This window comes from Cornus florida, unplaced genomic scaffold (assembly GCF_030987335.1).
Source record: "Cornus florida cultivar Cherokee Brave unplaced genomic scaffold, ASM3098733v1 CherokeeBrave_3.0.0_Hap2_Chr03, whole genome shotgun sequence".
Lineage (NCBI taxonomy): Eukaryota > Viridiplantae > Streptophyta > Magnoliopsida > Cornales > Cornaceae > Cornus > Cornus florida.
The window spans coordinates 43,632,874-43,649,178 of NW_026775573.1; the positions used below are offsets into that span (position 1 = coordinate 43,632,874).

The 16,305-nt window shown below is 37.0% G+C and overlaps 1 pseudogene; it reads right to left on the reverse strand.

Annotated features, from left to right (window-relative positions):
* Positions 1–14,959: 14,959 nt before the first annotated feature.
* LOC132301889 (small nucleolar RNA R71) lies at positions 14,960–15,058 on the reverse strand (annotated as a pseudogene).
* Between the last annotated feature and the right edge of the window lie 1,247 nt (positions 15,059–16,305).

Genomic DNA, 16,305 nt, shown 5'->3' on the forward strand with positions numbered 1-16,305 from the left:
GTTGTAACGAGGGACACCTGTGTGCCGGCATGTGTTGTAATAGGGGATACCTGTGAGTCGTGTTGTGTTATAACTGGGGCTACCTGTGAGTCATGTCATGTTGTAACAGGGGATACCTGTGAGTCGTGTTGCATTGTTGTCTATGAGTTATATTGCATGGTTGTGCATGAATCGTGTTGCATAGTTATCTGGAAGTCATATCGCATTATCATATGTGCGTCTAGTCATGTTATTTTCAGTGCATCATGTCATTTCATAACAGGGGATACCTGTGAGTCTGGTACAGTAACGGGGGTTACCTGTGACTGTGTAGCGGGGGATACCTGCGAGTTCTATAGTGGGGGATACCTGCGAGTTCTGTAGCAGGGGATACCTACGAGATTGGGTATGACAGGAGGTACCTACACATAGTTGTTCCGGTAACGAGGGCTACCCGTGAGTTTGGACAGGTGCCTGTGCACTTTGTGCAGTGTCGGGTTCATTAGTGCCAGGATCGTGGACATTTCCCGTATTGTGGTTTCGGACTGGACGATGCTGATGATGTTTGGTGTGAGCCCTTGGGGTAGGATATAGATCAAGATATTTGTATGAGTTTCAAGTTGTGATGATGTACCAGTTGTAACTGTTATATATTAAGACAATGATGTGTTTGTAAGACTATATGAGTATTCCAGACTGTTTTATTAGATAATGATGTGTATTTTGTAAGCAGTTGAGCTCCTATGTATTGGCTTTGTAAATAGATTGATAACAGAAGGGTTTTTAGCCATGCTACTCTAAAGGTTTTTGTGTGGTTATTGGCATTGCATAGTGTTTCTATGAATGGAAGGTGTAGATTACCACTTGTTAGGTTCTTCTTTGGGCAGGATGGGACGCAATGTCCAAGGATTCGTTGTCTAGCTCTAGCAAATCTAGAAGGGGCATTGTTATCTTTTACGTATAGATGTTAAGTGTACAAGTTACGGATCGAGTTGTTTTGTTTCTGTTTAGTTCCTCTTTCTTGGCATAGCTTATGCAAGGTATTGATAAGTGCGTGTTCTGTTTGGTTGCGGTAGAGGGACTTAATTTTCCTTTTTCTTGTGTTGGTCCTGGCAAGGACTTTGTTTCCTGTGAGTTCGTATCTCCACATACGGGGTTGTGAGTGAGAGAAAACAGAAGGACTTTATAGAGTTGCCTCTTTTATTAGGGATCCCGAGTGAGGGTTTGATCTTAATCCTTCGACTTACCTCCATAGTAAGAGGTAAAATCCTTGGTTTCGTGGGATTCGTTCCGAGAGGTTGTGATCGATGCGGCGTGAGAGGCGACTTGTTGACCGCTATGTTTGTTTTCTTAGGGTTTGGTGTTAGTAGTGGTATCTTGTAGCTGTGGTGTGACTTATTGGTGTGTCTCTAGTTGTGTCGACCAACCAAAGCTGCAATAAAAGTGTGGCCAAGTTTAAATTTATAAAGAGCCACTACTACCTCTAACTACTAATATAGCTAGGGTGAGTAGGGATCATCCCAAGGGATTGGGGACTATGTTAATATGGAAACAAGGTCGTATTAATAGGTCGAGTGATCAAAAGATTGTTTGTTTGGCTAATTAAATTACAATGTAAGTGAATTCAATATTAATCAACTAAAGTAAATAAAAGGGTAGAGAATAAGAGAGAGAGGACTTGAGACCTAGAGATCACCACTAAACATCACCATTCTAGACACTCAATGTATAATGAATGGGAGAAACATGTGTTGCAATACAAAGAGGTGTGATTGATTGAATCAACAAGCATGGATTGACTAATTAAGTATACAATGTCTAGACAAACTAGTGAATAGCACAATATCAAACTAAGCCATTAATCCTTCTTTTAAGCTCACAATCAACACACTAACAAGCTAGAGAATTATACTACTTGCATTTATAAGTATGGAACATCAAACAACAAGCATGGATTGTCCTCACATCTAAGAAAATAAGGCAACTACACTACATCTAAGCTAAGAACATGGAAATTAAACTAATTAAACTAAGGTAGAGGCACAATCCATCAAGAAATGAGTATAAACCACCAAACAAACCACAAGAGTATTCTAATTAAGCACTATACCTTAACAATCTTTAAATTCATAGCATCAATACACATAGACATGCATCAATATCACAAAACCAAAAGATAAACACATGAACATCTACTCTAGCATACATATACATATGGATATAATGAAATGATCAATTGAAAGTATTAATCAACCCAAATCATTATAAGAACAAGATTCATATATAAATCAAGTGTCAACACAACATTACAATACAAATTCCCTCAAAATACAAAGCATTAAGGTCTAGAAGGCATGCTTAGGGCTAATTCTAGCCATAAGAAGATGTTTAGCCACTAATTGATGTAGTTATCCAACCTTCAAGGGCCATCGTCATGGTAGAAATGCTCTTTTTCTTGATGGAAACCCCAGAAGAATAGAAGTACTCCCAAAAATAGTGTATGTCACTTTAAGCACTAGCCTCCTCTCTAAAATATGTGATATGAGATGTATTGAGATATGAAGATATGATGTAAAAATAGCTCAAAATCCTTATATAAGAAGCTCAAGTGTGACACCCAATGGTCAAGTCTCGTGCACTTGGGTCCCTCAAATGATTACACCACGAGCCATCTTTTAATAAGCTAGACTCTGTTTTTAATTCGGACTTGAGGAGGTTGAATCGATCGAATTCAGATGAGATCGATCGAACTGTGACCGGATCCATCGAAGTTATGCTAAACGATTAATCCTTGGTGGTGCCTTTTTGGAATACGACAAATCTCTAAGATATTTTAGGATATTTTGCGATAAAGACAAAAGTGGTAGGTGAGGATAAGATCAAGGAAGTTCGATCGATCCAAAGAAAGTTGAATCGATCGAAGATGGAATTTCTTTGAGGATAAGGATAAGGGGTCTGATCCATCTTGGTGAGGTAAATCGATCAATGTGAGAATGATCAAAAATATCCTGATCGATCGAAGTTTGCAGATGTCCACCACTTTGCTCCATTCTTCCATTCAGCTTAAGATTGCTTCTTTTATGCTCTAATTTGGCTAAAATGACTTATTTTAGGGACAAGCATCTAAAAAAGGCAATAACATGAAATTAGTCTAAAATGGGAAAATAAGATAGATAAAGGCCCTCGAGTAGCTAAGGTTAAGTGGTTTAAATGCGCACTTTTCAATGCTCATCACACCCCCAAACTTAAATATTGCTAGTCCCTAGCAATGAACTATGAAGTAAAGGAATTAAATGAACAACTATACAACTATGAATCTAAAATGTATAAAAGGATAACGCCACTTTCGTAGGGAACACGATTGCATTTAGCATATGCAATAAGCTTTTTAAACCCCTAGGTTACCCCTAGTGGACGAGTGAAGTCTCATAAGGGTTTCCAGAAATGATACCCACAAACATTAAGTTCATTCTCACAAAAGAGATACCAATATTGCAAATAAGCATTAGGAGAAAACTACCTCAAGTATGCAATTTTTCAACCATTTCAAGCAATCTCCCAAAATCTCAACATCAAATAAGCAAGTATGGTCCCCCACACATCAAGAAAATGATCATGCAAATCAAAACAATACTAGAATCCTTTTTGAGTGGACCGGCAGCAAATATGTTGCTATCTAAGCCAACTAAAGAAATGATCACATCCTTACCCTCAAACTAGCAAACAAATCTAATACCGATCATCAAAACAAAGAGTGGACCTTTTATTAAAGCTTTATTGTTCTAGGTGTGCTCATTCTTTTCACTCAATTGTTTTTTTTTTTTTTTAACTGCCCTAGAGGATCAAAGAAGGAAGCATGGTGCAATGTAGTGATCTATTAAGCTTTCTAGCAATCCATGAGGTCGAGCGTTAGGTCAATGACTCCCAAACTAGATGACTTTAGGGCATTAGGTGTTTAAACACCCCTAAGGACATACAAGCTCAAATCGACTAGGCTACAAATCAAAACAACCTCCATCTAATCATTTCTCACTTTTCACCTTTTGGGAGAAGTCTTTACTTTTTTATTACTTTTGCAACTTTTTCTTCTTTTATTTTTATTTTTTATCAAGTTATTAACCTAGAGTTTGGGCCCTCCACCTTTCGGCCCAAGAAATTCAGTGCTTGATGAGGCTAAAATCCTGGCTACTCAATGAAAAGGGATTGTTATCCACTTTTGTCAAAATGGAATCTTTCAATGCACTACTAGCCTAATTGGGATATAACCAATTCAATAATCAACAAAGCATGTACCCCACAAATGAATGCTAGTGTGCACCTGTGCTATTGTAGATTCCTAGAGTGAATCTCAAGCGCAAGCATGATATCAATCTTTTGAAAAAAATTCTCCTAAATGGCATCCACAAGGCATACAAGGAGTATTGGACTCTCAAGTCAAACAATTTTTAAATTCTAAGTATCATGGTTCTCAAAAGATCAAAATCATCGCAAATATGAATCTCAAATCTCAATCATGTATTTAAAATTTAACTTAAATAGAATACAACAAAGCCACCTTACCCCCAAACTTAAACCGCACATTATCCTCAATGTGCAATGAGAACAAAGGAAGAGATGGAAAGAATATACCGTGGTAGCGAAAACATGAAGCTCGGCAATGATCCAATTCGAAAGACGTCTCCTACAAACTTGGAATCAACAACCTACTTGAATAACCACACTAGTAAACTCATGTCAAATATCAAATGGGATAAAAATAATCAAATCATGCAGTTTAAGACAATATAACACAAGATGAAAGAGAGATATGAGATCAAGCCCCACACTAAACATGAAAGCATGAATACACACAAGGGCACAATGGTAAAAAGATTGTTTATTTTTCTTTTTCTTTTTTTGTATAAAAGCAAGATTAAACAAAATACAAGAAAATATGAACAATGATTGCTAAGTTTAACGTCTCTAGCTAGACTGAATGCTGCTTTGAATTTATTTATTTATTTATTTTTGTATAATGTAAAAAACATCCTAATCGATCGAGCAAATCTTAATCAATCCAATTGATGAAAACCTGTAGACATGTTCGATCGATGCATAGAGAGGTGATATTTCAGAGCTTCAAATTTTTTTTTCTAAGTATAGAACTTCGATCGATCCAAGAGAAATCGGATCGATCTAGGAATTTTTAGATCGATTGAGAATGAAGTTCGAATGATACACAGAGAGCTGAAATATGCTAGAAATTTACGCACAATGGGACAGATAGGTGATTGGATGCAGAGATGACTGTTCGATCGATCGAACTTCTTTTGAGATCGTTCGAACATGCAAGAATATGCAGGAAATTGAACTTTCTCTTGAGACCAATGAGTGCATCACTATATCTCTTCATAGATTGGATATACTAAAAGGGCAGCTTCCATATGTCTTTCAAAAACTTGTCCCTCAATGTAGGGTTTCAACCTTTGCCCATTCACCTTAAATGTGTTGCCATTCTTTAAACTTTGAATTTCAACCGCCCCATGAGGCGAAACAGAAATGATTTTATAAGGACCTTCCCATTTGGTCAGCAACTTTCCAAGAAAGAGTTTTAATCTAGAGTTGAAAAGCTAAGCTTTTTGACCAGGCTTAAAAGATTTCTTCACAATGTGTTTGTCATGAAAAGCTTTGGTCCTCTCTTTGTAGAGTTTGGCATTATCATAGGCATTGTGTCTCAACTCTTCCAATTCACTCAATTGGAGTAATTGATTCTCTCTGGCTTTGTTAAGGTCAAGATTGAGCTTTCTAATCATCCACATAGCTTTGTGTTTTAGCTCAACCGGAAGATGGCAAGGCTTTCCATAAACAAGTTTATGAGACATGTCGATGAGAGTATTATATGCCATTCAATAAGCCCACAAAGCATCATTCAACTTATGTGACCAATCCTTTCGGATTGTGTTAACCGTTTTCTCAAGAATATGTTTGATTTCCCGGTTTGAAACTTCTATTTGCCCACTTGTTTGAGGATGGTAGGGAGTGGCGACCTTATGAGTAACGGAGTACTTAAGAAATAATTGCTTTAAGAATTGATTGCAAAAATGTTTTCCTCCATCACTAATCATAGCTCTTGGCATACCAAAACGAGTGAATATGTTGGATTTAATGAATTGAACAACCACGGAGAGGTCATTGGTTTTGATAGCACAAGCCTCCACCCACTTAGAAACATAATCAACGGCAAGCAAAATGTATTGAAATCCATAAGATATTGAAATCCATAAGATATCCATAAAATCGATACCCCAAATATCAAAGATTTTAACAACAAGAATATTCGTCAAGGGCATCATGTCTCTTCTCGACATTGATCCCATTTTTTGACATCTCTCACACTCCTTGCAAAAATTGTAGGCATCTCTATGGATGGTGGGCCAAAATATCCCACTTTGAAGCACCTTTAAAGCGGTCTTCTTTGCATTAAAATGCCCACCGCATGCAAGGCTATGGCAAAACACATGCACACTTAGAATTTCACTCTTCGGAATGCACCTTCTCACAATTTGATCTGAACAATATCGAAACAAGACAGGATCTTCCCAATAGTACTTCCAGATGTTAGCAAAGAAACGCTTCTTCACTTGCTTTGACCAATTAGTCGGAAGCTTGCCAATTATAAGAAAATTCACAATGTCAGCAAACCAAAGCATTTGTCCAATAGAAACTTGGAAGAGTTTTTCATCCAGAAATAAATCATGAATTGGTGGGCTAAGGGAAGATTCTACAACTACTCATGAAAGATGATCGGCAACCATATTTTCAGTGCCTTTCTTATCTTTGATTTCAAAATCAAATTCTTGAAGAAGCAAAATCCATCTTATCAAACAAGGCTTTGTTTCCTTCTTAGTCAAAAGGTGCCTTAAATAAGTATGATCAGAATAGACAATGACTTTTGACCCTAAGAGATAGGACCAAAATTTATCAAGAGCATACACTACGGCAAGTATTTCCTTCTCGGTAGTGGAGTAATTCAATTGAGCTCCCGAGAGGGTCTTGCTTGCATAGTATACAGCGCATGGAAGTTTTCTTACCCTTTGCCCTAAAACTGCTCCCATGGCATAATCAGAAGCATCACTCATGATTTCAAACAGTAATGACCAATTGGGAGGTTGTATAATGGGAGTAGATGACAATAAGTCACGCAATTTATAAAAAGCATCAAGGCATGCTTGATCAAAGACAAATGGAGTTTTCTTGGCAAGAAGATTGCACAAGAGTCTAGTAATTTTGCTAAAGTCCTTGATGAAACGGCGATAGAAGTCGGCATAACCTAAAAAAGAGCGAACCTCTCTCACCGTAGAAGGTGGAGGCAATTCAAAAATGGGCTCAGCTTTTGCTTTATCAACCTCAATTCCCCTTTTTGAGATGACATGACCCAAAATAATACCTTCTTGAACCATAAAATGGCTCTTTTCCCAACTAAGAACAAGGTTTGTTTCATGACATCTTTTAAGCACCAAATTTAGATTTTTAAGGCATTCATCAAATAAAGACCTAAAGACATAAAAATCATCCATAAAGACCTCTAGATACTCTTCCACCATGTCTAAGAAAATTGACATCATACACCTTTGAAATGTTGCGGGAGCATTGCACAAACCAAATGGCATCCATCTATAAGCAAATATGCCAAAAGGACAAGTAAATGTGGTTTTCTCTTGGTCTAAAAGGTCAAAGGCAACTTGATTGTAACTCGAATAGCCATCAAGAAAGCAATAATATTGTTGCCCAGCCAATCTCTCTAGAATTTGATCAATGAATGGTAAAAGAAAGTGATCTTTTCTATTGGCGGCATTTAATTTGCGGTAATCAATGCATACAAGCTATGAATTGGCGGTACACTTAGAAATTGCTTCACCTTTCAAATTTTTAACCACCGTGAACCCCGATTTCTTGGGAACTACTTGAGTTGGACTCACCCATTTGCTATCAGAGATTGGATAAATGATACTGACATTTAAGAGCTTAACAACTTCTTTCTTAACCACTTCTTTCATGTTTGGGTTTAATCTCTTTTGGGCATCTCTAAAAGGTTTTGTATCTTCTCCATAAGAATGAGATGCATACAAATAAAAGGGTCAATTCCCTTTAGATCCACCACACTCCATCCAATAGCTTCCTTATTTTCTTTAAGCACATTCAAAAGAGAATTCTCTTGATCTTTTTCAAGATTTGATGAGATGATGACTGGAAGAGTCTTTTTCGGGCCTAGAAAGGCATACTTAAGATCGGGAAAGAGAGTTTTAAGCTCAACAGTGGGTAGAGAGACTAAAGATGGGACCGGTAGAGTGCTAGAGAGTGAAGGAAGAGGTTCTTTTGGAGCTTTCCAAGGTGGAAAATCCAAACTTGCAACAGATTCTATTAGGTTATTAACTTCGCTCATTGATCCATCATTATCAAACCCACAACTATCATACATTTCAAGGAGACAAGATGCAAGAGGATCCTTAGATAGAAGAGATGAAAGATTGTCCTCGGTTGGTTTTTTTATAACCATGGAAGGAATGGATTCCTCCACAATCTCATCTAAGACGTCTATGAGACAACACTCGTTTTCATCTATCGGATGTCAACTTGTATTGAATACATTAAGCTTAACCATCATGTTACCAAAAGAAAAGTCTGTAACCCCGGATCTACAATTGATAGTTGTATTTGCGGTAACAAGAAATAGCCTTCCTAAGATGATTGGGATGTGATTGGTAGGATTAGCAACTGGTTCGGTATCAAGGACCACAAAATCAACCGGGAAATAGAACTTGTCAACCTTGATAAGAATGTCCTCAACCATGCCCCTAGGAGTTTTGATGGATCTATTGGCTAATTGAAGCACCACTGAGGTTGGCTTTAACTCATTCAAACCTAGTTGGACATACACAGAGTAAGGAATCAAATTAACACTCGCTCCTAAGTCAAGAAGAGCTCTATGAACTTCATGGTTTCCAATCACACATGAAATGGTCGGAGCACCGGGATCTTTGAACTTAGGTGGAGTGTTATGTTGAATAATGGAGCTCACTTGCTCCATGAGAAACACTTTTTTAGGGCCTTATCCCTTGCTCTTCCTCTTTTGCGTGCAAAGATATTTAAATTTTTTTGCATAAGGTGGAATTTTCCTAATTGCATCCAAGAGAGGAAGATTTATGTTAGCTTGTTTAAAGACTTCCATCATATCATGGATTTTTCCTTCTTGCCTCCCAAAAGGCGAAGTCTCTTTTAAAGCATAAGGAAATGGAGCTTTTGGCTCATAAGACCTTGTAACTTGAGGAGATGATGAAAAGGGTTGAGAATTCTTGATGGTAACATTTTCATCTAAGGAAGTATGAGTAGGAGTAGGATTGGGAATGGGACGGGTGTTAATTTTTGGTTGCACCAGTTCATTATCTGCACTTGGTTGTTCAACCCTATTGTCAATTTGCCTACCACTTCTTGAAATGGTAATTGCTTGCACTTGCTCTTGGGAAGGGCACCCCGATGTGGAGTTTGCTTCCATAAAATGTTGGGCTTTTGGGTTCTTTCCGGGTTGGCTAGGCAATTTACCAATTTCTCTTGCATTCAATGCATTAGTTATCATCCCGATTTGAGACTCCAGCTTTAATATCGATTGAGAATGAGAATGCAACAAATTGGTGTTCATTTCCAAACTACCTAAAGCCACTAAGACCTTATCTTCAAATGTGGAGTTGCTAGAAAGTGCATGAGGATGATTATAGCTACTTTAAGAATTATAAGCTTGAGGATAAGAGAAATGATTCATTCTTTGATGATAAGAAGAAGATGAAATAAATCCTTTTGAACCTTTATTTCTTTGATGAGGAGGAATATATCAGTTTTGAAAATTTTTAGCTTGAAAAGGATTTGAATGTTCACTCCACACCGGAACATAAGCATTTGGAAGAGGGTGAGCAAATGCGGCATAGACTTATTCATAGTTGCAATAAAAGTATGGCCAAGTTTAAATTTATAAAGAGCCATTACTATCTCTAACCACTAATATAGCTAGGGTGAGTAGGGATCGTCCCAAGGGATTGGGGGCTATGTTAATATGGAAACAAGGTCAGATTAGTAGGTCGAGTGATTAAAAGATTGTTTGTTTGTGTAATACCCCTAATTTTAAAAGGATAGTCCTGGTATTTTAATTAATTATTTAATTACGTTTCTATTGGTTTAATTGTTTAATTGCTTATTTATTTGAATTAATTGTTATTCTTTGAATTATTTGAATTATATAAATTTTTCAAATTATTTGAATTAATTGGATTAATGGATTTAATTGTTTATTTATTATTTGTCTTTAGTTGAATTATAGTAATTGTTTAGTTATTGAAATTAGTTAAATAAGTTAATTAGTTTACATTAGGGTTTGGTTAATGTTTAATTTAGGTTGTATCTTTATTTTATGTTTCACGTGGTGGCTGACTGGGGTTAATTAGGGTTGGCCGTCTCTAATTATAGGTGGACTAAGATTTATATTAGTCTATAAATATGCTATCATATGAGGTCTGTCTAGGGTTGACGACATAAACCATAAACAGAGAGTTGTGAGAGGCAGTGAGGAACCGAGAGTGAAACTTGAGAGATAAACAGAGAGGTTCAAGGATGGGACGAGTGCTTTTGGGTTGAACCAAGAGCCACGGAGGTGTGAAACGGTAGTCTAGGAGGTGGCCGGGAAACTCAGAGATGGAGGTTTAAGGTTTTGAACGGAAACCTAAAGGCAAGTCTCTGTTTAAACTCTTTCCCCTAAACCTGTGTTCTGTGCATGCCTAGGTAGATTCTAGGGGTTTAATTGATGTTAAAACAATTCATTTATGCATGTTTAATCTATATTTAATCTCATTGAATTAAACTGGTTTGCAAGTTTTTTAAGATCTATTAACTGGTTCATGTTGTATTTGAGTTTAAGCTTAGTTAATTGATATCATTGATGTATGTCCATGCCTTATAAATGTTTTGGGACATTGATTAAACACTGGAACAAGTATTAAAAGAATTACAGAGGGCCTGGGTATCGCTAGAGGAGAGAAAGACGAAGCAGAAAATGCAGAACGGCTCAGGGAGTGAGAGAGCAGGCTCCCAAAATGAGGGAGCCATCTCCCTTATCAATGGAGCCGACTCCAAGGGGTGTGGATCCAGCTCCTAGCTCCACAAAGCCAGCTCCCAAGGTTAGGGAGCTAGCTCCCATATGTTGTTGGAGCAGGCTCTCAACTTGTAAGAGCCTGCTCTAGCCCAGAATTACGTATTTAACTATTTTAGGGCACTATTTGGACTGTGCAGGGTGTTTCGACTTCATTAAAATTGTTTTAAATTATGTATATGATGGCTATGGACCTGTGAAAATATAGGAAAATAATAATTCATTAACGGATTGAGGAATGAACGGTGTGAACTTAGGGAAAAATCCTACATATTGCACTTTGGTGGTTAATCAACTTACATACTAGAACTTGGAGGTTATTTTATAGATGATTTTAATACTGTTAATCATATTTAAATAGAGATATAAGTATAGTGAATCACTGGAAATTAACTATGCTTGGTTTGGAATAAATTGGTATTTGTTTGCTATTAACTGTATCAATTTATGGACAATATTGGAGGATTTAAATGCTTTGATTTATTTTAGCAATTTAAATAGTTGGAACATGATTTTTAGGTTCTATAACGAATGCCTAATATCGTTATATATGTATTAATTTATATTGATGCATATTTTGGAGAATAGTTAATGAATACCTAGTGCTGTTTTGTCAATTATGTTAATTGGAGGATTGTATGCACCGGTATGGGAAGGTGTCATACTAGGGATGGATTATGATGAGCGCTGTGTGCATTTAAACCTTTTAAGCTTAGGTGTTCTAGGACCTTTATCTATCTTATTTTCCCGCTTTAGATTGATTTCATGTTATGTTTATTTTTAGGTACTTATCCCTAAAATAAGCTAACTCAGCCAAATAAGAGCAGAAATAAAGCAATTCTGGGATGAATAAGAGAAAAGAGCAAAGTAGAGCAAAAGGAAGCAAAGGGTGGAATTTCAGCAATTTCGATCGATCTCAAGAAAAGTTCGATCGAACCAAATTTCATCGATCTCAGCACTTCAAGATGGATCTGAGCCATGTTTATCCCTACTCAAAGATCTCAAAGTTTGATCGATCCAACTTGATACTCTGATCGATCGAACCATCTTGTCCTTATCCAAATGATTGATCTTATCCAGACTATACCACCCTACGAACCACTTTTGTCCTTTTCCTAAAAATAACTTCAAAATATCTCAGATTTGTTTTTATCTAAAAAGGCGCAGCCATAGAGGATCGATCCAACTTAAGTTTGATGGATCTCAGCCATGTTCGATCGATCTCACCACAAGTTCGATCGATCAAACTTCCTAAATCCAGAGAAAATCCAAATTCCAGCTCATTAAAAGTTGTCTCACATCCAATCATTGGAGGAATATTTGGTGTACGAGCCCAGCTCATTTGGGGTGATTTTTTACCTACCTATATAAGGAATATGAGCCACTTTTTTATAGGGAGATAGATATACTTAGATACTTAGAAAAAAGGAAGAAGAAAGGAGAGGAAGCTAAAGACATAAGCTTAGAGATCCTCCATCAACCAAGAAGAGGAGCAATCTCTACCATGGAGTTAGCTTTTGAGAGTTAGGAGACACCATCCATGAGTGGTTAGACATCCTCTTGGGGCTAGAGTTAGCCCTAAGCATGCTTTCTACATCTTGATTTATGTATTTTTGAGGGGATTTGTATTGTGATACATGTTTTGACACTTTTATATATATAGATCTTGTTTATTCAATGATTTGTATGGTTTACTACTTCCAATTGATCATTTCATTATATCCATATGTCTATGTATGCTAGAATAGATGTTCATGTGTTTGCCTCTATTTCTTGTGCTATTGATGCATGTTTATGCATATTAATGGTATAGATCTAGAGATTGTCAAGACATAGTGCTTAATGGAATGTTTTTGTGGTTTATTTGATGGTTCATACTCATTTTTTGATGGATTGTACCTTTCCCTTAGTTTAATTAGTTTAATTTCATGTCATTAGCTTAATTGTAGTTTAGTAGTAGTTTAGATGTTAAATGGGAGGACAATCCATGCTTGTTGTTTGATGTTCCATACTTATGAATGCAAGTGGCATATTTCTCTAATTTTGTGTTATGTTTGGATTGTGAGCTTAAAGAGGAATTAATGGCTTAGTTTGATTTATTGTGCTATTCATTGTGTTGTCTAGATAATATATGCTTAATTGGTCATCCATGCTTGTTGAAACAACCACACACACACCATTATTTCAATACATGTTTTCCCCTTCATTAATCATTCATTAAGGGTATAGAAAAGTTATGCTTAGTGGTGATCTCTAAATCCCAAGATCTCTCTTTCTCTTTTATTCTCTTTATTGCATTATTATTTACTTTAGTCTAGTTGCATCTTAGTATATTTTAACCACCAACCAATCTTTTGATCACTCGACCTACTAACCCTAATCTTGATTCCACAACCTAGTATGACTCCACAATCCCTTGGGACGATCCCTACTTGCCCTAACTATATTTTTAGTGAAAGGTAGTTGTGGCAAATTATAAATGTAGAACTTGGCCACACTCATCTTCTTCCACTTGCACACAAATTTGGTTGCACCGCGATGAGCAACACTAAGTTTTTGGCGCTGTTGCTCGGGATTGATATACGGCAACGTCGTATTTGTGGAATTAATTACGAATTAGTACTCTTTTGATCGTTTCTTTACTTTATTTTTATTTTCATTTTGGTTACTTATTGTGTTGGTTCTTGTTTGACTAGTTGTACATTGAGCTAGAAGGTGAGCAAAGGAGCATCCAAGCAAAGGAGCTAAGCAAAAGTAAGGAAAAAGGCTAACATAATAAAAATTGCTAATCTAAAAGCTAAAAAAAAAAAAAAAAAAAAAAAAAATTGGAGTTGAAGTGCTATAGGACCCTTTGTGAGATCTTTCTAACTCAATCTCTAGTTAAATCGTTGGCCCGCGTGGAGGCTTGTATTTCAATTCTTAGATAAATCGTAAGCTCGCGTGGAGGCAATTTTTTTTTTTTTTTTGCATGTTGTTCAAGCATGGGAGTATGGGATCATTGTACGTGGAGGAAGTTTGTTGATTATTGATTTGTTGTGAAGGTGAAGTGTTTCTCATTATTACTTGTTTGTGTTTTTGTTTGTGCATGTATGGTCATAGGTCATTAAATCCTACTCTTGTCCCTTCTACTTTGCATCTTGAATCGGTTATTCGTAATCCTAGGGGAAGAGGTAGTTCTCATCACTTCATTTCACCAATGGAGAATTTGAATGACGACCATGTGGGGGAACTTGGTCACATAGACTAACAAGGTATCCTTCACCCCAATGTGCATCATGCTAACATGCAAGTACCATTAGGCATGCCGAGGCCATTCATTCACCCACCACAACAACAAGGCCAAGTTCCATTAGGAATGCCAAGGCCAATCTATGCTCCACCACCTCCCATTGTTCAAGGCAATCAAGGTGCCCATGTTACACCTCCAATTGTTAATCCTCCCCTTACTTTAAGAGATCACTATATGCCTAATGAATATAATGCACCCACATGCATTCAATTGCCACCATTTAGAGCACACCCCTATGTGATCAAGCCACAAACCATTCAAATGCTTACTAACTATCATGGACTTCCAAGTAAAGAACCTTACAAGCATTTAGATGAGTTTCTTGAAGTATGTTCCATCGTGAGATACATAGACATACCGGAAGAGGTCTTAAGGCTTAAACTTTTTCCATTCACCCTTAAAGACAAGGCAAAATATTGGTTTAACAATCTTAGGCCTTTTTCAATAACTTCTTGGGCAGAAATGCAACAAGAGTTCTTGAAAAAGTACTATCCGGTTTCTAAGACCAATGCCATGCGAACCTCAATTCGAGAGTTTTCACAAAGGGATGGAGAAACGTTCCATGAGGCATGGGAAAGCTTTAATGAATCGCTTAGGAAGTGTCCACATCATGACATGCCCAAATGGTAATTAGTTCAATATTTTTTTGAGAGCTTATCGGACAATCACAAGGGCATGGTTGATGCTTCCATGGGTGGCTCTTACATTGATAGGCATGAGGATGATGTGTGACGTCTTTATGAGAGCATGAGTGAAAATTCTTTGCATCAAACTCTATCTTCTAAGAATGGTAGGAATTGAAGTGGAAGAAGAGTGTTGGCTTACATTAAGTCGACCATTCCAATGAAATAGCCACCGAGATAAAATCCTTATCTCAAAGGTTTGACCAATTCTTGACCAACCAAAACTCGGTAAATTAAGTATCTTCCATCCTAACCATTCCCATCATGCATCTAATGAGACATGTATGACTTGTTCGAGTGTTTTACATTTTACTTCCAATTGTCCCCATAGACATGTGCAAAGTGAGCATCATGAACAAGTTAATGCAACATTTGTTAATCAAGGGAATAATCCTTATGGCAATCACTATAATCCAAGTTGGAGGAATCACCCGAACTTTTCTTAGAAAAACCAAGGGGAAGGCTCAAACTTCCCTAAGGCGGTTTCCAAGGGAAATATGTTCCACCTCCGATGCAAAGCCAAGGTTCCCAAGGATATAGACCATTTCAATCATAAGGAAACCAATTATCTAATTCTCATTTTCCTAATCAACCATCTTATTCTCAAGGAAATTCTAGGAGTCCCGCATTTGAAGAGAAAGTTTTGACCACTTTAGGAACTTTGGAGGCTAACACTCAATTGTTTCATTCTCATTCTCAATCCATTGCAAAGGTAGAAACCCAAGTAGGGCAAATAGGTAGTACTTTGAATGCTAGAGAGAAAGGGAAAATGCCTTTGAATGCCCCACCAAAGCAACAATGTGTTGTGGAGACTTATTCCTCATCGGAAGGTCACACAATAGAGCATGTCAATGCGGTGACAACCTTGAGAAGTGGGAAGATTGTGGACAACCAAGTGGGTATGTCCAATAAAGAGAGTGAACCGGTGCAACCCAAAGTTGACACCCGTCCCGTTTCACATCCTATTCCTCCTTCATTGCATATGCATGATTTTTCAAATGAGAATATATTGAAAAATGATTTGAAAAATGATTTCGGAAAAAAGATTTGCAATATGATTTCAAAACTTCTTGTGTTGAAGAGACTTCAAAGAAAAATTTTGAAAAGGTTTTTGAGCCAAGAGCTCCATTTCCGGATGCCTTAAAATGATCAATTTCAATTGATAAACAAAAGGCCAAAAC